This window comes from Zootermopsis nevadensis, unplaced genomic scaffold, assembly GCF_977971745.1.
Source record: "Zootermopsis nevadensis isolate Lab colony 2312 unplaced genomic scaffold, Znev_1.0 Znev_ptg000028l, whole genome shotgun sequence".
NCBI classification, from domain to species: Eukaryota; Metazoa; Arthropoda; class Insecta; order Blattodea; family Termopsidae; genus Zootermopsis; species Zootermopsis nevadensis.
In genome coordinates, this window is record NW_028259160.1 from 13,419,711 (window position 1) to 13,446,668 (window position 26,958).

General features: G+C 36.8%; 1 protein-coding gene across 7 annotated transcripts in view; it reads right to left on the reverse strand.

The window, feature by feature from the left end:
* Positions 1-26,958, reverse strand: part of LOC110832851 (diuretic hormone receptor) — a 160,175-nt gene that overhangs the window by 128,528 nt on the left and 4,689 nt on the right. For 6 of the 7 annotated variants that reach the window (XM_087356978.1, XM_087356971.1, XM_087356974.1 and 3 more), the window contains exon 1: positions 16,967-17,249. The gene's annotated coding sequence lies outside the window, so the exon portion shown is untranslated. Of the gene's footprint in view, positions 1-16,966; positions 17,250-20,868; positions 22,743-25,761; positions 26,049-26,958 lie in introns of those variants that run through there. The other variant, XM_087356973.1, reaches the window with a different exon arrangement.

A 26,958-nucleotide genomic window follows, 5' to 3' on the forward strand; every position in this document is an offset into this window, starting at 1 on the left:
TCCAATTGGTTGAATGGATTAGGAAACATAACAAGATCATTATTAATTGAAAGAAATTTTCGTCTGAAAGTATATCGACGTAATTCCAAGGACAGCAACAGAGTAGGCTGAAACATCGTTTAAGGGAAGTTCATAATGCACGCCGTTCAACGAATAAGAGCAGACAATTTTATTTAAAAAACAAACAGAGAATCCAATCGATTTGCAGAAAAGGAAAACAGACAATGGATAGACAATCCGATGATGCGATTCTGAAAAGAATTTATAAGGAAAGTGGATATTAACAAAACAATGAATTTATATACAGTATCCTCCAACAAATTGTTATCATTTTATAAAAATATAACCAGATAATAAAAGGAGGGAAGTTTCGAGAATATTTAACACACATATATATGGCAAGACAATAAATGAAAGTGTTTTGCATCCTCACGCTAAATAACCCCTTAAGTTACTACACTGACAAGAACTCAGCTTGTGAGATAAAATAGCTATACAAACTGTAAAATTCAAATACACACTACTAAACAACGACGTTTAATGACAAATATTGTTAGACCTACCCTCAACATTTGCTCAATAACGAACACATTTTGAAACTGCAACCTTAAAGGTTTTTTTAACAAATGGATTCCAATCAAACACACGTCTCAGTAAACTTCCAAATCTTTCACTTGAACTTCTTTCTACTCTACTGTTTTCATTTCAACAGTTGCAATTTTTCTCCTTTCCTCTTTTATTTCTCGGTCTACTTCTTTTAAAATCGTATTTCTTTTAAACGGGTAATTTCAATTTTAAGCTCTCTCTTACCCTTCTATCGTTTTACCATACGCAGCTACTCTCCCACGTAAATCGATCTCCCATATTTTCGATTTATCTCCGTTTCTATAGGATGTCGTTAACCTATATTTTCGTGTGGTTCAGTTTCGCCTTTTACCTCGCACAATAAAATAGGGCGAACGCTGAAACTAGATAACTTGATCGGTTCACGATTCTTTTTGAAGCGAAGAAACGTTCGCCCGTGCTGTGGAGTAGACGGCAACCTCCATCTCAAGAATGTTTTCCACTCACATACTTAGACGCCGAAAACTACTGATCGACCATACACAAAGAGTATTTCAGAACGAATCTTTGGGAGATTACTAAGATCTATGACGCAAGAAGACGTAACAGGATATAGCAGAAAATTACACAGAAATAAACTTCGTGATTTGGCATATTCAGCAGCTAAGGCTTACTGTTATGATAGTAAAAGGAGAATTGCATGGGAACATAGACACAAAGTTAATCTGGATAAGCTAAAAGAAATATGTTTTGTATTAAAACGTTTCTTTAAAAAATGGGATGTGATGGAGTAGATTAGATTTATTTGATTCAGTACAAAGTATATTTGCAAGATCCTGAGAACCTTTGGGTTCAATAAAAGACGGGGAATGTCGTCTTCTCTCATAAGTCGAGTCATGCATTTCAATTCTCTTGGGCCTGTGAAACCACATATTTCGTCTGTGAAGTTTCCAGTGTGGTCGAGTTATATTTCTGCACTTAACATAGGCAAGGCAGGCAGTGGAGGCTAAGAAGAGAAAATACATGAGACGGGGCCCCATATCAAGAGACTGGTTCTACTGAATCAACATATAAGCCATTGCATTATTAATGTCGTCTTGGATAAGACCCCTTGTCAGCGACTTTGCTTTCGTTGTGAATCCAATATGGAGCCCCCCACATACTATGGCAGCCCCTTAGCTTATCACTGTCCTCACCTCAGAATATTGCGTCAGCTATCACAAAGGCACAATGACTACCTGGATAAATTAAAACATTACCTAACTTATCTTAATTCATTTAATAACGTGTTTTTAAGTACTTAAGTTATGCAATATGGCATCGATTTAATGCGAAACATAAATTTAATGGGTCTAGAGCGAACCTTTCGTTGCCCATTTTACAGCACGTAAATTTCAGGTTCTTATGTTGGCGAGTATAAAAATTATTTGTCTTCTCGGATGTTGCGCCGTGTAGTAAGGTAAAAGTTAACAAATGCCTAAGAGGTGATTACTGCCTCCATCATTTTCCATATAAGGCACGCGTATAATGCGTTTTAATAGTCAAGTTGGTTGGATTTAAAACTCAGGTAATTTTAATCATCACCAAAATCTCGCGTAATTACAGGACTCAGGAACGTCCTCATGGTAGGCTGTCCAGGATCCAGCTTTGTGACTTTACCAAAAGTATTCAGTATTCCGGTGCACCACGCCCAAACTATCTTTGAATATAAGAAAAATCCTGTATCACTTTCTTAATTACACTTCCTGAGCCAGTTCATGTCAATCTTAAGTCTCCAGTCCAACTACCTTGCACAAATCAAAATAACGAGAAAGGCATCAGAAATCTCATAGGAATATCGGTCACTGAAAGCAATACAATCAGACTTTCCACTTAAGTGTACTTATCCACTGGAATGTGATATATAATTCATACAAAGGCATTGATTTTCTGGTCTCTGGGTTATCCTTCTGGGGCTTAAGTGCGGTCAGTGGATACTGCGGCCAGAAACAAGTGGAAATTGATTACGCTTGCAACAGACTCCCGGTAGCTCCAAGGTACTGTAACAAGAGTGACCTGCAGTACTGCTGACACACGGCGACAACAGACCATTTGTTACCGTACTCGGAAAAGCTGTGTTCTAGAGAACGCTGAATCTTTTCTGCTAGGAAAACCGAGATTTCAAAGTGGAATACACTGCTTCTAGTTCTAAACAAAGTACGCCTTAGTTGAGAAAAGTAACAGTAACTATTAGTGCGAACTGAAGTAAATTCTTTTTATCTAGAAAGAAGTTCTCTGGGAACTTACATCGCCTATTTTCGTTCACTTTGTTCAGTTTTTTGTAACACAACTATCGAGAAGTATAAATTAACAGTTCTAAGATTCTGTCATCCATTTCTGTGCTTAACGCTCACAGCACAGGTTCTGATAGAATTAAGTGCCTCAGTCTCTCACACAGCCTTCATACTTACAACAGTATTAATACGTAAATAATATTTTATAATCAATTACAGTCACATTAATAATTAATTTCCATACAAAACGTCATATGAATATATCTTTAATTGTTCATATGCTATAGAATAAAACAAGATCAATTAACAAATTTACATAAAGCTATGTTACTTTGCAGTTTGCAAAAATGTTACATACGTTTTTTGAAAGAGCTCTTATCACAGAGAGTGTGAAGATTCCACGTTTCTAGCAGTGAGCCTAATATCATTCCTATCTCACAAGTTTTCAATTCCGCCATGTTGGTATTATTAACAGAACGAAATTTAAAAAATACAAATGTGGAGTGGCCTTCAGTGACATATGTTAATATCAGGTTTAACTAAAATCCTGAAATCCTTCAATTGGTACGATTGTCGTCAGGCAATACAGGCACTTGATCATGGTGACAAAGCAAAGATTGTTATAAGAGTATTGAAATGTCGGAGTTAACCCTTTTGTAGACCGCGAAATAAGAACTTATCTGCCTAAACGTTATTTATGTTTCATAAATTTATGAACTGACGACTGCAAATGTGTATGTACTATTTATATATCAATTATATTATGTGTAAATCTTCCAAGCCAAGGGTCAGCGTTTTGAAAGCAAAAAAAAAAACTTCCCACAGTTGAACGAAATTCCATCGCCTGAAAAATATTCATACATTATTACGTTCTAATACACAGTACAAGACAGCGCAAAGTTGATCCTTGTGAATACGACAGAGGAATTAAATTGCCAATACTGTTATCTCTATTAACACAGACCTCATTGGAATAACCATCATCCCAACAACAGCTAGCGACCTCCACAGTAATAATGTAGACGACCAGTCCATCACGCCAACCGCTAACACGACCACAACGTACACATAAACAAAGTAATGTTACTCACGTATAACTGGTCAATAAACCAGCTGATTACGTTGCGATCTGATGAAAATCATCAGTCACATTTAGTAAATGAAGCTTTGATTTTTGATGTCCATTCGGCCTACATCTTCAGTTTATATCCTCGGTACACTATAAGTAGGGAAGTTTCAGTTCCTTATTTAAAAGGCAGATATAATGGACCCTTTCCTATGCCACTTTAATGCAGTCAACACGCTAACACTCTATTTCTGTGAGATCCAATTAAACCGCCACAGAGAATTTATGATGGTTTCGAGGAAGACATCTGACATAATTATAAAAACAAAAATAAGAAAAATCATTAATTATAGGAAGTGCAGAATACTACTGATAAGAAGCAAAGTGTTGCCGTTTTATCAAAAACTCTAATTCCCAATCACATAGAAACAAGGAAAGAAATTTCGGATCAGCAAGTCGGAGCCTACAACGAAATTGCCGAACTTATGTCCAGATCTGTACGCTAGAATATTCTGAGCTGTCAATATAGTCAGAAAGGTTCTGAAGATGGTGCGTTATAATAAACTCTTCTGGGCCTTGTCCGTGTGCTCTCGTCCCTTTTAACCTGGTGTCGAAAGCAGGATCCGGCTTTCGAAAAGGCCGTAATTTTATGTAAAAAGCCAAAAGAGCAATTTTAAACACAGTCCTTATTAATTACGATTTCGCCACTGGATCATACCCTGACCCAACTGAATCAAGTTCATGCCCTCAGAATCTATTCCTCTCAGAATTATTCCCGCTGACACTAAGAATCCCTATATCTAGGTTTTGTGTCCAAAGCTCTGTTAACATATATATCATCTCCGCCATGCGTGCTAGATGTCCCGTCCGTCTCATTGCCACCGATTTTCCTACCGATGTATGAAGATGTCTGTTCTCTTGCATAATTACGTTAATAATAAAGGCACTTCTGACAGACTGGACTTGTACGTCTTCTAACAATTAAATAAACGGTACCCACTGAATAACATTTTGGAAACCCTCAGCATGCAGTGAGCAAAACAGAAGAATAATTAATTTCTCTTTTAAAGGGTTAAAAACTTCTGTAAGAAATATGGCATCGATACGCCGTTTCCTACAATAGTAATTCAATTCATCTCCTTTGTTATAGCAGTTACCAAGAGCAGACGCTTGTAAACGGCAAGCACTAAAATTACACATCAATAACAATAATAATACAATAAACTAAATGCATCGCATAGAGCATGCCATTCGTCTTTTTCATATCAGGAGGTGTAAACCACGCAGTTTGGTTATAATATGTGTATTTATTTATTTTATTTAGTGTTCTGCCAGACGACAGGTCCATATGAACAGGATCCTTCCATCCTTTTCTCGGACTGGGACCTGTTCATATACGTTCTTGGCAGATGATCCAGAAGTGGTTTGCCATTGCCTTCTTCTGTGTGTGAATGGAGTAATTGTTGGGATGCCACGGAGGAAAACTCCGTGTTGCCTAGACCACGGCCTTGCCCAACACAAGTTATAAATTCGGGCACCGCCGGGAATCGAACCCGAGACCCCAGGATGTAGCTATGTAATAATGCACTGAGGAGTATCAGGCATATTCCAATTTCTTGACATTTTAGGACGACTACGGCATTTCCCCTAAAACAATGTCCAAGAAGAATTTCATTATTAATCGAAATAAAAGCGAATTAATGGCAACCATTTTGTTTCAGAGGAAACTCGTGAAATTAAATTGGAATTTTTCAGTAGAACAAGCATCTGTGTTGCCCATATAGATGTAAAGCGGAGGTACATCAAAGTAGAAATGCACTTTGTGGCTCCCTCTGGACAGCCACTGCTTCATACAAGTATAATAACTGCGCTTTGACCGGGGCCGGGTCATTTGCGTAATCGCACACAGAAGCACGAAACGTCTGTTAAACATTCACCTCACACATTCACAGTCTAGCCGGATCGGATTTATAGATGGGTGTGATAAAACAAAGTGCTGGAATCTTACTTGTGGTATTTATTAATCGGCTTGTTAGCACAATGCGCGTTATGGAATAATGTATTGACCAATAAAACATTTGTAGACACTAAATCTCTTTAATGTGTCATTTCACAATTACATTTAATGCATTCCTTGCACGAAAGGCATAAAATAAACGCATAGATTGCTGGACAGACTTTATCCTTCCATATGTGAACCTAAGCCGGACATGCAGCAGGCATAAGGGAACGATAAATTAACACCTCATTTTTGTCGATAAACCTGAGTGAAAGAGACCACTTGGAGCAGATGGGAGGATAATATTAAAATGAGTCTTAAACTTGTTGTGATGTTATGGCTGGAGTCATCAAATCTAGGATAGAAACCAATGGCGGATTTTTGTAACCAAAGTAATTAAACTTCGTGGTCAATTACGCGCAGGTAATTTCTTTCCCATCTCATAACACTGTCTCAGGAAGGACTGTGCTCCAAAGTTAGTTAAAACAACTATACCACTGAAGACGACAGTCTTCTGGGATGTTGTGCTGTGTGGTCTGGTAGAAGTTGACCGACGTTTCAGAGGTGCATGCTACCCATACCAACAGGGCGATGCATCATCACGTATTACGCACTCTACTTCTACCAGACCACACAGCACAACATTCCAGAAGTCTACCGTCTTCCTAATAAATCCATCACATATTTTACCTTGACATTACATTGTGAAATTATATATAGGGACACTGTGAATTGCAAAATACAGTCATATTTTTTGCTCACGTAGACATAACAACACATCAATGATTTAAAAATATGATTCCCTGAAATAAATTACGAATGAGGTTTTGAACGAAATCAATTCTTCCCGAAAGCCAGTACACTGGTATGCTCTAAACATCGCATTGCCTCGTAACCTTTTATAGATTACGAAGAGGATTTAGCTAGACCTGTTTGCTGAATACCGCTTTGTTTTCTTTGTTTTTATAGCATTATCTCTCGCCAACAAGTCTCCCCACTAATTGGATTTTCAGAAATCCTATACACCGTAAGAACGCGAGCTTTAGTGGATTTTGGATCTTCGTAACATTAAGAAGTATTATATCCACGAAGTCATCACTTGCATAATGTATGTCCACTCTCGTGTTCACGGAAAATTAACATCAGGAAAGTTCATGTTGCTACACACATCGAAATGTTGCTACAAGTGCATGTCTGATTACACACAGCAGTGCTGTTTCTATTTAATTAATACCAAGGAAAAAAACAACGAAAGCTATGATGGATTTGCATTACACTTTCACAGTTAAATTTAAACAACGTTCAATGATATGGTGATTAATAAATAATTAATTGTTAAGTACGTTGAAGGACTTGGGAAAATCACGAAAATTCTAAGTCAGGACAAGCGGTATCCGGGGAAGGATATGAACGCACAACTTCCGGAATAAGGAGTAGAATAACTGACAACCCGACATATTTAAAGCATATCCGAAGTTATACCAGACTCTTAGCGAGATATGTTTTAGAGTCCAGTATCAGTTTTTGAAAAACCAGTGATACCAACCATAAGGTAAAACACAAATCACGTTTGCAACGAAGAATGAATCGCTGTTAATCTTGATCAACAATTTTAAGTGTAGACCGCCCATACCAAATTCAACAAATTTCCGCTTATAAGTTACAGATTATACCTGTTCATACATTACTTTCATTACTCATTCACCGTATTGAGACCCAGTGATTCCCCTTGGTGTCTCATATACAGGTGTCTCAAAAAGATACATACACACAAGGTAATGTGTATACATCTTTTGAGACGCTCTATACATACTTGGACATCAGCAGTAGCTCATAATCGTACTGCACAATAGTCAAATTTTAAATTGTTATCTGAGGTCGCTGGGCGGTTATTCTCAGCCTTCCTGAGTGAATGCGACCCCAAGTATAAGAAGAGTTTTACCAGAGGATGGAGCCCAACTTTTAGTTTACATTCGTCGTAATCTAAAGCCAGATTTTCTGGTCGATGGACTGGAGAACTGGATCAATAAGCCGGGCCACATGCAATCCAGACCTCGTACCGCTGTTAACTTTCATACCGAGACATGCAAACAAATCATTGTCTATGACAATGAGGCATTTGTGGGAGAGAATTACAGTAATCGTGGCTTCCGTCACTCTGGGCATGCTTTGTCATGCCACGACCTGCAAGCGGCTCTACACTTCACGAACCAATTACGTATCAAATTACAAAATTTTTGTTTTATATTCCAAGGATTAATACATTTCGGACTCACGCCACTGCATGTGGTTCGGATCAGAAATATAAAATGGATACATGGTGGAGAAAATTTGGAAAGCGGTCACTTGAACGAACAAGAAAATGATCAAATTCGAATAACGGATTCCGGCATTACCAGTACAGCAAATAACAGTTCTATTAGCAATAAATATGTCTTATTAATGTGAAGCACAACGCAATGGGAAAAAAAACATAAGCGATTTATATACACATCTGTCAAGGCACCAGATGGAAATAGGAAGCGAGGTTAAACTTCCAGCCGACTTACCACAACGTGCATAGAGCGGGGATAACCATTAGACGGGAGTCTGGATGAGATCCAGATGACTCTGAATGCGTTAAAAAAATTATTAATGCCTTTTCCAGCGATCTTCACGTAGCTATTAATGTCATAAGCGCATGAAAATTTTAATTGCAACCCATTTTAAACTTTCATTCTGTAATCAAAATAACAATCCTGCACATAATGTATTTAATATTAGAGTCAGTTTACTTAGAGTCTAAATTTGCTACCAATTTTAGCTCGAATAGTTACGGTATTGTTTATGCAATGGGATAGAAATCCAGATACTAACCGGTCTAAAAACATTCTACACGGCGAGATTTGGTCTACTGTTAAAAGTACACGCAGCTTGCAAAGGAAAAATGTTATTTTGGACGGTATTAGCAAGCAGAGTTTGCTTACAGCTATGTTAACCTTCATACAGTATTAACGTGGACAATATAAATCTAAAAAGTAATTGCAGTGTTTTACCTTATGTATAAAAAATAAGCGGACTAATAAACAACCAGAGCACAGTTGTGATATTTCTCCTGCTGTAATTAAGCCCAGTAATGTGCGAGCTTTCCAATCTAGTAGACCGAAAGACAAAGTTATAAACACGCCGTTGGATACACGAACGAGTAACTCAACAGGAAGCTGTTTATAAAACAATCCTTGGGATTGTAACGAAGATTTTCGACCAGAATGTAGAGTTAACTAATTACATTCTACAGAGTCGTCCTCGAAATATTTATACGCATTACGTCGCGTGAAATTCATTATTCATTACCAATTCTATCATTCAGTGCTGCATAATCTGAGCTGTTGGCAGCGATGTTAAATAAAAAATAAATGAATGAAGAAAAAGTACCAACTTTCTGGACCTTCGATGATCCTCTGTGACATTTTATATTTTTTAGATTATGATGGAATTTCAAATGCAACACATATGACACAGTTATTGTGTAAACGTATCATTTTATTATGATAGACAATTGTTTTAGGAATTAAATCATCCCTTACGTAAACCTCCATCACTGGATCTCTTTCGCAGCTTATTAACACTAAGGATGTTTGTCTGCTGAGTTGTTGCTTCGTGTAGTCTCTTACCAGGCTATACGACGCAAAAGCCACAAGACGGCCATCTTCAGACACACCGCCGTGAAAACCCTAAATCCTACTTATCAACACTATATTAAGAGATTCTATCATAAAAACTACAGGAATATCACGTCATATCTCAGTTAACGTTAATACGTAGATAAACAGATGTCATCAATAAATAAAACGGACTGATTTAATTCTGCCCTTGGATGCACTTTTACCTTCATGATAGTCTTTGTAAAAACATCGCAAAATCTCAAAAATTAGACTTACATAAACGTACTAATAATACGACATAAGAGAACCCCAAGGGTGTTCATGTGAGGTATATACTGGGCACGTTGCTCTCAGATTACTTAGGATGCTGTCTGCCTTTTTGCTTACCACTAATGCTCTATGCTCGCATGGCCCCCACCATACAATCAACCTTAATTCCTTTAGTTTCACCTGTAACCCGGCACTTAACCGGACTCAATGCGTACTGAAGCTAACTTTTTAATTAAAAAAGTTGTGTGCGCTTTAAATTTTCTTCGGAAATTAACTGCAGCAGATGCCTTTACCACATTTCTCTTAGTTTGATCGAGAGTTCTCCAACTCGCCATACATTCCGGCCGATTACTATCGTCATCATTTTTGTGGATTAGACCGATTAAAACTGCCTTTACTCCAAAATGTTTATTTAGACTTGATTTTCCACCATTTATACGGAGTGATTCAAACCTTTAGTGCAACAATTAAGAAGCCTGTTGGAAAGATAATAACTTTATAGACCTGCATATATTATAATTTCCTGCCCGGACAAATCTAAAAATATCTTAAACATGGCATAAATTCAGATACCAGATTTGACTCTACAAGAAATTCACCTAATTTTAAAAAATGCAAATAAAGGCATTTGTTACCAGTCCAGTGGCTGTATTCAAAATGGCACTGACAGCGTTTATCACTTTTCATAAATGTGTACTTTAAAACAGCCTTCAGAAATGTGTCACTGATAGAGATTCTGTATTTTGTATGTGTGCGTGCGTGTTAGTCAATATGATAAATTAACTATAGAACATCACGTCGCAAAGACATAAAAATATAACCCCATAAGAGCTACAGAGAATATTTCATGAGCTCCTTGCCGGCACTATATTCAGCACCGTGCGAGCGTGCGTATATGTGCACACGACATGCAGAATATTTCAGCGACAGGTAATCGAGGCGAGCCAATAATGAAACAGGAAATGTTCCGCCATGATGCGTAGATTTCACAGTTGTTCAAGGTTAGGTTCCGGGGTTCAAAAAGCTCACGTACTCGGACCGCCAGCTGAGCAGAATCGCTCGTTAGAATTTACGTCAGAGTACAGTGAGATTTCAGGTCATCACTGCAGCGAGTATCAAAATGGCTGTTGTTTTGGGCTGTTTCGCCGTGTAGCCTGCTAGAATTTTGTCGACTTTTCAGACATATTTCTTAATGTATAGGAAGCAAACACGTATAAAACGTCGGTAAACTTTTATCACACTACATGGCGCAAAAACCCAAAGACATCAATTTTCAAGATGTGAATAAAAAAGAACACGTAAAATATTGAAGAACACTTAAAGACTAACCATATCAAGAATTAATATATCAGGAAAGAACACGAGTGCGAAACAAAATAGATCAACACAGACAAAGTTGGTTTAAAGCATTTGGACAGAAAGGCAGATGATAGATTTCCCTAACAGATTCTGGAATCCAATAAACCAAAAGGAAAAAGAGGCAGAGGTAGACCTTGGATAAGATAGAATAAATATGTGAGGTCGGGACAGGCTTGTGTGGCTATACTATGAAGTGAAGTAGAAGAAATAAAATATTTGTCTGCATTTCTTTCTTTCGTATGCACCGTCATGTTATACAATGGGTTTTGAGAAGACTTGGTTTCCTCAGGATTATAACGAGCATATTAAAGATCCGGAGTGTTTAGTGACTTATTTGTCTAAACTGGCCACATTTATTGACTCTTGGGTTATTTCATAACGCTTTTTAATGCGTAGCTATGTAGTTTTGAACAGCAGGATGGTTGTGAATAATAAATCAAAATATATTTATTATATATATGTATTATCCTAACATTTCCAAAAAAGGGGCTGATAAAACTACTAAAAATCTTAGTACAGGCAACCGGCCTTTATGCCGAGATTCAAATCTTAATTCTCCAAATAGGAGAGAAAATTTATAAAAAAAAAAAGATGCTTAACTGCGCCGTTCGGTAAACTATTTGATTACGAAAATAAATAAAATAATCATCTTTACCTATGTCCTCAGACATCAAAGTCGTATCATTCTCCAAAAGAATAACGGGATGATACGTCCAAATAGGTGACCACAATCTCCAGAAAATTTAAAACTTATTCAGATTTACTGTAATCCATCCACTCATGCGACATCATGCGACTTGCGCATTTGAAACAGCGTCCTTAAATAATCGTGGCGTCACAAACGAATACAAACATGGACGACGGAGATAATGCTACAATATAATGGAAAACAACAAGGAGTACCGCCGAGGCCTTCCTGGAAACACATCAATGCAACGAAGTGTACTGCATCTCAAACTAGACTTCGATATCTTTGCTATCCATCTTTGAAATGCATGAAGTGAACGCCACCGTCTTTGTAATGTGTATGTTGACTTATTTCTGTTCGCAAAGATAACTGAATGTCTTGTAACAAGACACAATGGCGCTCGTCCCTTCTTTAATGCACAACTTTGGCAATAAAGCACTGGTGTGCTGTATTGTTATTCACTCATCTGTAATCTAGGGAAGTTACAGGCCACTCGTGACGCTTACTCGGCAAAATATCTATCAAGCATCAGAATCGAAGTACCCAGAATGCCTTATCGCAGACCATAGAATATATCTTCAAATAAGATTAGAATCCTCCAGTAAAATAAATGGTAACATTGAAAGTTATCCTGAAAGACAAATTTTGACCGAAAATCAAATATGAATATACAAGATAAAAGCAACAGAAACATTGAAATGTGATAGTGAAGCGTGCCGAAAATGAAAGAAATACAAAGACTTAAAAACAACATTGAGGTTGGTACAATCTTTACTCGGTGTTATATGACTGTATTACAAATGAATTACAGACATCAGAATAAATTACACGCTCAAAATATTATCTGTGGAATAGAAGAAGTCTGTTCATAGGATACGGGATGAAGTCATAGTATGTATGCCCAATCAAAGAAGATATTAGGAGAAGTTAATGATTATTATATTTTTTAAAAGTGTAAATAAAACGTAATTTTCCACATCTCTTTGTACTACGAAAAACTTGCAAGATAAAAATTTCGTCGTTAACATGTATGCAATAAGGGAAAAATACGTACTTTCTTTCCTTTAGATTTGTAGGTGCCATTTAGGTATAATATTTTATTAAAAAGGCTTTAGTCCTTTAACGCTTATACTGACCTCTCGTCACGCCTAGTCACGCTTTGTCACACTTGGGCACGCGTGGACACTAAGTCACGCTTACGTTAAAATAAGTCAAGCTCGTTTAATTGTATCTATTTTGCAATACGTTAGATGAACTTAGAACAGGTTAGGTTGTTAGGGTAGGTTAGGCTGGGTTAAGCTAGGTTAGCTTAGGCTGGGTTAAGCTAGGTTATCTTAGGCCGGGTTAGGTTAGGTTGGAATATGTTATGATAGGTTAGGTTAGTTTGGGTTAGGTTAATTTGGGTTAACTTGGGTTAGGTTAAGTTATGTTAGGTCTGTTAGGTTTGTTAGCATAGGTAACATTTTGTAAATATTCATCACGTTACGACAGTTATGGCCACATATCGTCACACCGTTACCGTTTGTCACGCCTAGATACGCTTTGTCACGCCTTGTAAATCTTTGTCACGTTACGAGAGGTATGGTGATCTCTCGTCACGCCGTCAAGACAGGTCACGCTTTGTCACGTTTGGTCACGCTTTTCAAATCTTCGTTATTTTTAATACATCTTAATGTTTGTTTAAAAAAATATTTTCTAAGATGACACATGCAATGTTACGAAATTTGGAAATGACGTCACAATTCCGACGCGTTTAAACACAATTTTTAGTTTTCCTTTTGCTAAAGGTGCCTGTAATCTCAAATTTGTCTGGGGACTCCCACCTTTGCGTGGGTGATGGGATTTCAGATTCTCACGGCAATAAATATGGAAGATTGCTGTTTTCTCTGATGTTTCACCATTACTCTCTTAGACATTGACCTACAAACTTGACAGTAAGTCTTCATTACCAGGGCAAAGATGGTGGCAGTACCAGACTACACGATACAAAAATATGAGATGACAGGAATCTTCATATGTAGGCCTTTCTAAAATCTTCCGTTATTGTTGATCGTTCTGAACAAAAAATGCGATATAAAGACAAATTTTTGCGCATACCAAAATGCAAATTTGATCAAAATCCATTAAATATGGTTTTGATATACAAAATAAGGACGGATGGATATGATCACATTATGCTTTTGATGTATGTAGTTTCTGCAAGAAATTAATAGTCTCCAAAATTGAAATAACGTACAGGACTAAGTAATAGATTTTGAAGGGAGAAACTATAGTCGTAAATTTCTCATTTGATGTATGACGGAATATGCCAGTTGCTGTGCACTGCCCATAAAATTTACTTTTTGCGCACGAAGAACAGAAACAACAAAATCGCTGCGTCCTTCTGTTTTTATTACAGTTCTTTTTCCTGCAAAGTTCAAATGTGTAGTTAGTCGTCGGATTTATGAAGCAAATATCAGATGTTTTCGTTTACGAGGTGCTTCGCCGCGCTCTGGACAGGTGCTTTTTCTTTAGTTTCGTATCTGTTTACATTCCACAACCAATGAAAGTGGCTGCAGGGAAAGAGGATGCAAAGATGCCACGAAGCACAACATTCTAAACTTACATAAATTAAATAAACGTCCCAGTTATCTTTTAAGTGGAATAATTATACATTACAATGGCTCTGTACTTCGGTCTCTTGAAAGTACCCCTTCATGACGTAATTTACAAAGTTTAAGAATTTATCTTTCTTTATGCGAAATAAAATTAAAGTAGGGCTACCTTTATAATATCGTGATCCCATATCTGCCACTTAACTTACAAGGTTTTACAATTACTGTACACTTTAGAAATTGCCACAGAGTACATGAATTATGACGTGTGTATTTCTGTATGCGAGGAGCAAATTCTTGAGAATATATTTCCGCCAATGGGTCTTGTTATGACCCCAAAGAATCAAGTCGTTATCCTCTGTAAGGTCGAAATGGTGTGTTCAGACTAGATCGAGAAGTCTCCTTCAATTTAATTATTGTACTCATTTCCAATTTACCCATTCCTGCTACATACCCATTTCACCCGTCTTTATTCGAATTAGAACACATGAAATTCTTCTTTACTTTATCTTATCTATCTTCTTACCTCCTCTTTCTTGTATTTTTTATCCTCCACGTTTGGTTCTAAAACGCCCTGAATATATTATCTTCACTTACAGTTAAATATGAATTAAATACATACTGGCCTACTCATATTCTGACCAAGGTTACTTTACTGCTGTTCATTGGCTGTAAGTATGTTCTTAATCTGTTAAAATACATATATGTATTTCGAGCTATTCATGTTACATGTTTAAAGCTGAACAATATCGTCTCAAATACATTACAGGTAACAGTGAACGCACATGTGTGGACGTTTCTCCTGTTCTGTCCACAGCCCGCTCGATCCACAATGCTGTCTGTCTGTTTACATAAAACATCAAACGATATTACGTTACACGAGGTGTGGATATACAAGAGTAGCAAAGAACAGCTTAATCACAAACGTGCAACCCGTTCGCTCGAATGCTCGCCGTCTCATCCACACCTGAAATTCGAAATACGAGCTGAACCCCTTGCTACATTACTCTCTTATCTTAAGGCTAAACACACAGATACGGACGCAGCTTTAAATTACGATCGTCATAGTATTACTAGAAATGGATCAAAAGACGTTTTCTTTTTAAAAACAATTTAAATTTCTTCCTCGCGACCTCACAGAACACGACCTCGCTGCATAATCTCGGCTTACAACAAACCGCAGCATGAGTCAACAGTAACACAAAGGTTCACCTTCCTGCTCCATCCAGATCCCCGGTTAACTAGACAGCTGCATGACAACGCAAAACGAATGGTCAACGCACGCACTGACGAATCAACTTGAGTCTAACAACGCAACGCCCGTGAGCTAACATAGTCCATACGGAAACACAAGCATCATATGTATTTCTCACGGGGTCAGGGAAGGGGAGGGGGGGGGCAGACGAAAATACATCATTGTCCCCCTATTGTACAATTTACATTATAAATGATTGGCTGAGCAAGTCTTAAACGAACATAACGTTAAATGTCTTGTTCCTTATGTAATACATGTACTTCATGAGCTATTTCCTTAGCTTTTGATTAACCACCTACGTGCATATTCAAACAACACTATATTTTTATTTCTTAACAGACACGCAGAAGTTAGTGTGATCTGCAATGCTAGATTAAACGCCTTATCGCAGTGCTAACCCGCTAGATTCCGCTTCGGATAAACTAAATATTATTTTGATTGATATTTGTGTTAAACGATTATGATGCTTCAACTGTAGGGGCTATACAGCATCAGGTAGGATGTGAATACCACGACTATTGATGAGCAGATAATATGGCTTATCAAGCGATACTTGATTATCTGCGGGACTACCCAAGCATTCGCCTAAAGCGATCGAGGAAAACCACGAACAAATGTCAGTATGGACAACAATTTGTCCCAGAATACAGAAGACTACGTTTAATTTTCCAAAGAACATTGTTATGTTCCTTACAATAAACTACAGCTTCTGAAACTTATTTGTGATTTGTTATGGAATTATTATGATACTTCCTACTACTGCCATATTACTACTAATACCACCAACAGCAATAATAATAAAAGTAACAACAATTTTCATTTCATGCACGCCATAAACTGCAGTCTTCCTGTTTAGAAGTATTTTAAGTGATAAAATTATCTTCATACTAATCTACAGATTATACATTACAGCGCTGAGTCAACAAATTTACTTCTTTAGTCTCAATAAACCTACAAGATTTACAGACGATTATTATGCTTCTAATTACATGGACTTCTGCTGGTGTTGATCTGTTGTGAAATTATTATTGGATCATTATCAATGCCCTCATATTTTCATTAATTTTGTCAGTTTTGCAGACTTATCGAGACAAGTGTTCCCGCAAACCTTGGTCTTAAAGTAATTTAGTAGCGAGGCTTAATATGCAAAAAAAAATCATCTTTACTTCATAACAGATTCCTCAAGTTTTCGTAACATTATTCCTTAAAGGCTACCAGATATATTGTATTACTACACAGTTGTATTTAACTTACATGTCAGCGATGTGATGTTATTCTGCTTCAGCCTTGATTATTTCTAGAACGTTCGTTCAAACCGGAAGCACAGGACTGGAGTTCAGAAACACGTGTTACGGATAAAGTAAGTTTACAACATTTCTCGTCTCATTAAACCGCCGCACGGTGGTTTTATAAACAATCGTTGCAGTATTTCAGTAACAGAATAATATTGCTTGTTAATCACGATCATTTAGAACACTCTAATACTGATATCCACATATGCTAATAACACTAAACTACTCCACACCACTTCGCTCCATTTTTCTGATGCTTTAAACTTTTGAGCCTGTGGTACATGTCTCAGACGCTTGAGGCGCCCTGTGTCGCCCACCCCAATACTGCCAACTTCCGACTTACATATTCTGTTATGAATACGGAGATTGATAGTGACTTTTGCAATTAGGAAATTAGACTAATCGCCAGATGTGGTTGGAGTGGGAGGATTTGAATGTCCGAATGATGACGAAAAATGATAATTGAAAGTAACCATCAGCCGTACTGTTTAGATGAATTTTGATAGACAATTTTGTCGTCACAGCATCTACAACATGAGTTGACAGTCGTTCCAACTGTCATAATGGACATGCATGTACAGTCAGGATAATTTCCCAGATCTTTTGAACCTTACTTCATTCCTTTTATTTCGTCAGTCGCTTATAACAAATTTTTAAAATAAAAAATTCCTATTTGCTTCAAAAAAATTTCCTTCGTGTTTCTTAACTGATTACTCATAAGAAGTGATATTTCTTAGTTTTGTAGTAAATTATAAATAAAAATTTCATTAATTCGCGATGCGCAGTTTGTTCTAAATGAGCATAATTTTTATACTTTTTCTTTCACACATCTCATAGCACTTCAGCAACACAAAGAAAACACGAGATCAGTTGTTTAATGCCGTTTAACGAAATAATAGTTGCTTACTCTGAGAATCATACGAAACCCATAAATACAAAATGCAGACATACTGATTTCTAAAACAGGTGGTACGTAGAGTTACTACTGAGATTTAAAGAATCAAAGAATTCGGTAGCAGCCTAATTTGAGATATCAATGGATGTCTGGAGGAATTGAGAACACAGTTTGGCAGTCGGTCTCTGGGCCGAGATGCAATCTCGGTACCTATCGAATGCAAAACAGTAGTGCCAACTGCTAGGCCACGAATTTCAGTCAGGAAAGATTGTTACCATGTTCGGTTCTGCGCATAAAGCATGACTTTTCAATATTCCTCAAGGAAAATTCGTATCGTTCATTTGCTGCGTTTTAGTAAGATTTTTTCGTCGGAAATATAAGTAGGCCTAACTTGTAAAGATTGTAGAAACTTATGTACAATCACACATTATGCAAATATGAAGTACAGTGTGTGTGCTTTTATTTAATTTTAAATTATCGTTTACCAGGAAAGACGGAGACTGATTAAACTTAGGTGCTGAAACGCCGTGACTTCAGAGTAAGTCATTAAAGTTTACCACTAAGTTAATCATGGTAGGAATTATGGCTATTGATATTATATGGTCAATTAACAATGAGTCGACACGAATTGTGGAACTAGAGCTGTAAGCTGCTATCAGTGAGTTTGCTTACACTAAATGATCTGTTCCAGATAAAATTCAAGGGTATCCAGAATGAGAGCCAGTTCACTGAAACTTCCAGAGTCTGTTTCGTCCTGGATTCACCTACAGTAGGAACGGCTGTGGAGAATTTTGAGTTTATAGACTCATGATATAAATCTGCTAATTTAAAATTCTGCGTTCAGAATATTCTGTCTGTCATCCCCGATGATAGTTAATTGTGCTATTTAATGAAGCCGTTTTAGCTGCAGAGGTCATTAAATCTGCCAATGTTGTAGGCTGTATCGAGACAAGTCTTCCCGCAAAACTTAGCCCTAAATTATTAAAAATTAGTAGACAGATTTAATTTGCAACAAATTTCATTTTTACTGCGCGATAGATCCCTCAGGTTTTCACATTATTATTCTATAAAAGTTGCTGATTACATGATGATATAAAAGTAGGCTTTCATTACCCAATTACTCTGTTTACATTCAAATGAGAGTCACGAAAATCCTCACTAAGGAAACCCGGTATTCCAAACTAGATTCAAATTTGAAACCACTAGAGTACAAATCCCTCCAGCATCCGTGTAAAATGAGATACGAGTTATTGATGTAACACAAATGAGCGTGTATTTTCATTTAGACGTTAGGGAATACTACACCAGAAAGTTAACATTGACCTAATAATTACGTTAGAAATAAAACAACAAGACTTAAAGGATTTTGAAGGGTTTTAAATTATAATTAATGCAAACTAAGTTACGACATTATTAAAGTTAAGGTAATTAAAGAAATGGACGTCTAATTTTTTATTCCTTTAGAATGAGCTCAGCTCTCTCTGGTAAAACTGACACATAGCATTAAAATTACGGATAGGCTATAGCACGCCAAATTTTCTTGTGTGATAACTAGAAATGAAGATGGCGCTCGTTGAGTTAGCGAATTCTAGAAATGAAGGCGACCTAAGGTAAGGCGAAAGTCCTGTTTTGGCACGTGGAAATGTAGTAAAGTTCACTGAAGAACAAATATGGTTAGAACAAACAAAAATTCTTTTTAATATCTGCAATCAGGATATTAGCTACTATTCAGACATTGCACCCCTCCTACATAAAACAGCAAACGGCCAATAAAATATCTCAAGAACTTTCTGAATGCTCTGTTTTACTGGTATATCGAATAAAAGATAAGTTACAACTTATTTTACATCTTATTATTGTATTTAATGACGCTGTGTCAACTAATACATAGGTATCACAGTAATATACGGTTAGATCATTATGAATTGCGGATATAATGGTATTTAAGGCAATATATAGATGCCGTTTCGTACAAAATTAATCGACTCTCCAGTAAGCACATCAAATGTCTTGAAAGATATGTGGGCCTCGTAAAAGTAAAATAAGTGTTTCAACAATAACATATATCAAACGTCAGTTACGCTATTCTTTATAGTCAATCAATAAATCCGCAAACACTTTCAGACTTTCAGTCAAGTCCTGAGATAAAATATAATTATGAGCCTTGTGAGATTTTAGGTTCTAACGGCGGCGGGTATAAAAATGTAGGTATTCAGGAATTTTTGGCCGTGCAATCTGCTAGAAACTGGCGGATATTTCGAGGTTATTACTGCTTCCGTCATCAGGGTGTCCGTCAATTTCTACCAGAGTACACGGCTTGACATTCTACCATTCTACCCTAACGTGTCAAAGTTAAAATCGTGTCGTTAAATAAACAATCATTCGATGATAAATACCGTCTTTATTTTGTCAAATAACATTAAATAATGTACTAAACTAAGAAACTTAACTAATACAAGAAGAAAAATGTCGAAGAATAAGCTTATGCATCAATGTAATGGAGTGCTTTTATGCAGTTACTTAAAACACTAAGTAGAATCTGCTATGGTAGTAGAGTTATAATCCATATAACAAGAAAATATTTTCTTTCTTGAAGAGATTTCCAGAATACCTTTGTAAGATGGAGGTCGCATGTCAAATTATAACATTTCATCAATGAACTTACCAACTTCCTGTGTAATAAATACATTTCTATCTTCTTTCCAAAACATTTTTCGAACAAACTATTCCTAATTATGACTTCCTACTTCAGGTAAATATTGCATCTAAAAAGATTAAATGAATAACGATTTACGAGCTGCTGCCCTCGTAGAGACTCACATCTCATATTCAAAGATGTCTGAACGGGTCTACCGTAGAACAATCATAAGTGGCATCCCTGCGTTCTATGAGAGCAACTGGGTCAGGTACATGTATGTGGGTAGGTTTCTACGTGTAGGTGTGGCACTTGTCACTGAACATTGACTTACCAACACATGTCGTCTGGAACAGAGGCGTGACGGGTTCTTCCGTCGTCTTCATTGTACGGTGACATCGAGCAGATATTCCTTAGGATCTTCAAACTTCAAATAAGTTATTTACGTTATACGTCCAACATTCTGATATTTAACGTTTCTGACACAATAACGGGTTAATAATCAGAATCGTAAGTTGTCAATCAAAGTCGAAAATTCTATCAACCTTAATGGTATCATTTTAAAAGAAATTTCGAATATACAAACAATGATCAATAATCACGTAAAAATGTTTCAAGGATACGTTCGAAGGAGATAATAAAATATAATATATAAATATTTATTTAAAAATTATATTCGCTGTCGTAATATAAATTACTAAACGTGGCACTAGTGTTAATTACATTAAACACTAAAACCTTAAGAGTGTGTAGTCACGCAATTTAATGTTTATGGAGCATAAGAAGATTATATATTAAATTAAATGGAAATTTAATTTATATTTAATTCATAAATACAGACAAACTATGCACGTGAATTAACATTTCTTTGCGTTGATAGTACGTATTTCCTTATTAGTTCGCCACTTTTCATCAGAAAATATAATTCGACTCTCAGTTACGGGGGTTAGTTATTAGAAGTTTTTTATATAACCACACCGCTCTTTCTGACGTGAGTGACGCACACCCTGGCGACAGAATGCTACACCTCACGATACCTCCTCACCGGTCCGCAACCGGCCAAACACTGAGCTACTCCGCGCACGAGTCCAAAGTTGAGGGGTGTTGACGTGCGCCCTGAACTGTCGTTAACGAGACAGAAACGCACAGTCGGACAAGTCGGTAAACATATCTTGCCTTTCATAGAAGTGACTCTCTTTGCTTGGTAATCGGACTTGCAAGCAGAAACTTGCCACTTTTTTTCATAAAACTGCCATAGAAAAAATCTGACCCACTGTTGACTCTTTTTAAAATACAATTTTGATAAGGAGGAATATGAGACGGTTGTGTGACTAGATAAGAATCCGTAGCCGACTTGGTGGGACCGAATGGGAATTTATGGATAGATTCAAATCAAGCATATTTCAAAAGGACTGTCTGGTTTCTCCCTGGATAAATTTAGGCGTTTCCAGCCTACGGCATGGTAAAATCGTATACGTCTGTGTGTATTTGTCATCCACCCGTCAACGTCTGTCTCTCCTTCAGTAAAATCTTCCAATTTTTAAGCTTCTGTTATATAGCTGCAATTTGATAGCAGAAAACTGACTTCATCTTGAAAACTTGATAGCTTCACATTTGGTTAAAATATTCCCGACTTTTATGGAGTCCAAAATTTCTTTACCGTGTTCAAAAATATTCCACCAGTTAAATACATTATCTGTTTTTTTAAAATCCATACTAATATTATCCTTCCATCTGTATCCATGCTTCCTGAATCTTTTGAATGTTTTTCGATCACGATATTGCATACATTCTAATCTATCCATGAATACTACATGCCCAGCTCATCTTATTAACCTTGATTTTATCATCGTAATAATATTTGATAACATAAATCGTGAATCTACACGTTATAATTTTTATATATTTTGTATTATTTCCTCTTTATTATCTGCATAGTCCTATATTACACGTATTTGAAAAAGAGATTTTGAACCAACTGACACTAAAGGAAATTTATTTGGAAAACTTCGTCAATCATAACTTGCGGTTTACTTGCACTCTTTTTAAACACGTTTCTAATTAGAATATGTTCAGGTGTAAATAACATAACTTACTTTGAAGATCCGTTTATTACACGTCTCTCAGTGAATTGTTTCTCTTTTAATCCTTCTAGACCTTGCAGTTTCTCTCTTCTCGTCGTTAATTTTGGTGGCTGAATTTATCCTTCTGTAACAAAATCTCTGATTAGGTATCACACGCTCTTGTCCTCCTGAAGAATCCAGTTTGTGAGACTTCATGAAAACAAAGTTAAGACGATTGAAAAAGTTTATAAAACTAAAATTATTTTGCGTGAGATCTGAAGTTGTCACGACTGCGAGTGTGAAGATGGTTGTATTCTGGTGTTTTGCGTCGTGTAGTCTTGAAGAATTTTTCGGGCGTTTCGGAGGTGCTTGCTTTCTTCATGATCAGGACGATTAATAATTATAACTCAGAAAATAACAGACTTGTAAATTAATTGCAACACACCTCGTCATAGACATTCAGAAATAGTAACTCAGCTGTGTATTAGCTCTGTTAATAAATGCACAGTAGGATTTTATGACGTGTGAAGTTGTCAACAGCTAACGGAAAAGTCTGTAGTCTGAAAAGCAACACATGATCTTTAGTCTCATTCAGCGCGTGTTTAGGTTATAAAATGATCCAAGGAGACTGTATCAGAGTCCTAAATAAAGAAACACATAAATGCAACTCATATTTTTACAATGGTTATATGATCTTCAAATCATTCTATAGTACAGTAATGTGTTAACCGAGCAGAACTATTTTTATGTCGGAACAGAATCATAAATCATATCCAGCTGTTGGCCCTTCGTCAATTTATTATAACATCCGGCATCGCTGTATCAATACATTGGTAATTTTAATGCTAGTTTTTAAATTCAATGCACGTGAAACAGGGATTTGTATGAAAGAGACGTAACAATAATTGCGTCGATGTGTAAATTGAACGTTGATCCAAACAGATGATAAACACAGATTGAAATTCACATTCATTTCCTGTGGCTATGGATCAGGAACAGGACCAGTCGAGAAATAAACAATTACAAGTCGTTGAAAAGAAAAACGTTTTTGGATTTTGGCGTCTCTTGTCGAGCTTTCTCTTAACAAAGAACTGTAAAATGTAGAATATCAAAACGACGCTGCATTTTTGTGTCTGTAAGCAGCGATGACGTAAGAACTGCGAGAAACTGTAAACCTTTCGCATCACCTTAATCGGATCAACAGCCTTCATTTGAAATCTAAAGTTCTTACGGACACATTTGGTTGGAAAATGAAACCAAGTAACATTTTCTCGGATATATAGTATAATTTATTATACGTTTACTGTTATTCCTAAACATCATTAAGATCCTGAAGTAGGAATCTGGTTCCTCCGAAACGTCGGAATTATTTTTGTTCTTCTTCCTACTAAATGGTGAAGAAGATAGGCATTTTCCGAGACGCCGGTAGTATTAATGTTTTATATTTGAATCTCATATGTTGTCAGGATGAATACAGTAACGAATGAAGCAGAAGATTACTCCCAAATGCCGACACTAATTTTATTCACAGATACGGCGTTGTACTCGCAAGACAACTAATTCAAAAATTATTTTCGTTAAACTCATTCTGAGACTTCCTCAATTCTGGAGAAATGGTAAGTGTAGCGCTCATTCTAACTATCATTTCTAATATCATTCCTGATATATCACGTGTTTTGAAACTACCTGCCACTTCGACAGACACAGACAATGCTGTATGCCATGTAATGTGAAAATCTTGATCCAGAGGAAATACAGCCATCTGCGCTTTGTTACCGGAGATTTGTCTTCTTTAACCAGTTGAAGCGATTGTCGATCTGCAGTCTGGAGATGGATTGCTGCTGCCTTCTCTGGCATGGGACAGTAGTCTGCGTCTCGTTAGTTCGAGAGCAGACCTGTCTTCAGACACAGTCTGCTTACTCAGTCAATCTGCACCAACCATTTACATTGCCGATAGGAACAGCCATCACATTCAATAACATTTGCAGAAAGAATGTGGGCAACTTTTACTGCAGGCTATTACATCTGATTCTTTTAAATATATTATAATTAAGCTAATGAAGTATTAGGTGGACAGAGGATCAGTAAACGAAATAAGCGATCGATTAAAACAGTCAAAACCAAAAAGTTTCTGAAGGAATACTTTCCGTGAAGTAATCCAAAATGTCTACAGTCAATCTAGCCAAACTACAAATTAATAATTACGCCTATATAAATTATTAATAAGTTTATGTGTGTACTTCTCATTAGCACAGTTTCAGACTACTTAAAATATTATACAGAATTCTTCTCGGGCTGTCATCTTCCTTCTCGATCTCAGGATGCTGAAGAATTCAGCACACTGAGGACGCACTGAACTTTTATAACGCGAAGATTCCGGCAAAATTTCATTAAAAGCGAAACATTTTCTGTTGTGACGTCACCTTTTAGCCATTACATTACTCAATTCTAAAGGGTTATGACGACGGTAGTTTACACTTAAAATTATTCATTCTCAGGACTTTTTCCATCGTCTGTTTTTTAAAACCACGACGTTTTGGAGGCTCCTCTCACCTGACGACAAAGACAGAACCAGCCCCCGAAACGTCGTGGTTTTAAATAACAGACGATGGAAAAAATCCTGACAATGAATAATTTTAAGCATTACATTACTATTTAGACTCTGCTCTTTTAGATTTTGATACCACGTGGTTACCAGGTTAGGAGGAAACTGCAATCTCAATCTTCAGAGTATAATTGTAGCATTATATTGCCACTAAGAAACAGCAGATTTTTAACGAGACTGAACAGCAATACGACACAAAATAGCATGCGTAATGCATCGTTGAAAATAAATACAATTATAACTGGGCCGTATTACTCTAAAGATCCTACATAAATTGGAGATGTTTAATGGCATAATATTGGTTACAAAATTTAATAACTCTGTCAATTGGTTGGTAAAAGTGACACACACGGACATGATTAACAAGTCTCTATGTTGTCACAAACTAAAGAAAGTAGTGTAAAATACATTTTCCCATTTACTGCAGTGTGTAACAATCGGACTTCTCTTCAAAGTACGTCAATCAAATGTATTCTCTCCTTTTCAGTTAAAAAGTGTTAAAATATTTGTTTTGTAGCAGAACTATGTCCCAAATGTTTCGTAGCCTCCAGACATTTACCTTGTTGAATTCTCGAGCTGCCTTCTGCTTGACATGACCTCTGTTGCGTATTGCCCCACCAAGCAACAAACCTGCTATCCGTCTAGATTACTCCAGTGGGAAACTCCCAATGGGAAGCGTGACTCAGCCCTTCCAGAGTGGATCAGCGTGCCCCAATAGAAGTAACGGTTTCCGATATCCATGTCGTGGGGCAGGAGCGCGTCAGACTCCGGGTAGAATTTCACGTGCAGTGGATGTCTCACATCACATATTGATCATTGATACTGATCGAAAAGAATCCCAGGATGCTAGAATGTTTGAAACAACGAAGAAAATTCGCCACTTTTATTAATTTTTAACATAAATCTGGACAAAGTTGAGGATGTTGATCTTGTGGGTTAAAACGTGGTGTAAAGAAACGGAGTTATAATTCAGATGACCTACCTCGACAATATTAAAGTACGTCTTGAGTACTTTGTGTGAGGGTATGGGGTGGGATATGTAAGGTGTCTGAATGAGATTTAAGTTCTCACGGAGCCAAATACGAAGATGGCTGTATTCTGGGTTTTATCGCCGTGTAGAAGTATTCCGACGTTTCAGAGGTCTTTGCTGCCTCTGTGATTAGGGCGATGAGTTCTGGTGATGGAGGCAGCAAACACGTCTGAAACGTCGATAAATATCCACCACACCACACAACGCAACAACCAAGAAGACAGCCATCTTCGACATCCATTTTATTTCTCTATAACCAAAAGTAATATACCAAATTATGGGACAGTATTTTGTAAATTGTTTAACGCGTCATGTAAATCACATTGAGTTGTGGTTGTAATAGACTGAACATTTGAAGGCGAAGCCTCTCTGGATGCTACTTAAAAAAGTAGTTCTTACAGCAACGGAAACAGAAAACATACCAATTACAAAGATTAATGGGTTTGTAATGTTTATGGAAATAATTGTTATTTGGAGAACCATAAGAAACCCATAAATACAGAGCGAGGTACTCATTAAAGTAGATGGTATATATAGTTGTCATTGGGTTTTAAAGGGTTGATAATTTTTCACATAAATCAATGTATCTATGGCGAAGCTTTTGTTGATACGTATTTTCTCGTGTTTCCGTCTTTTCGAATTTTTATGTCCACGATTGAGATGATAAAAGAGACGAGTGTTCTACTCTCATCAAAGGAGCTTTGTGGCAATGATAAAACATGCGCA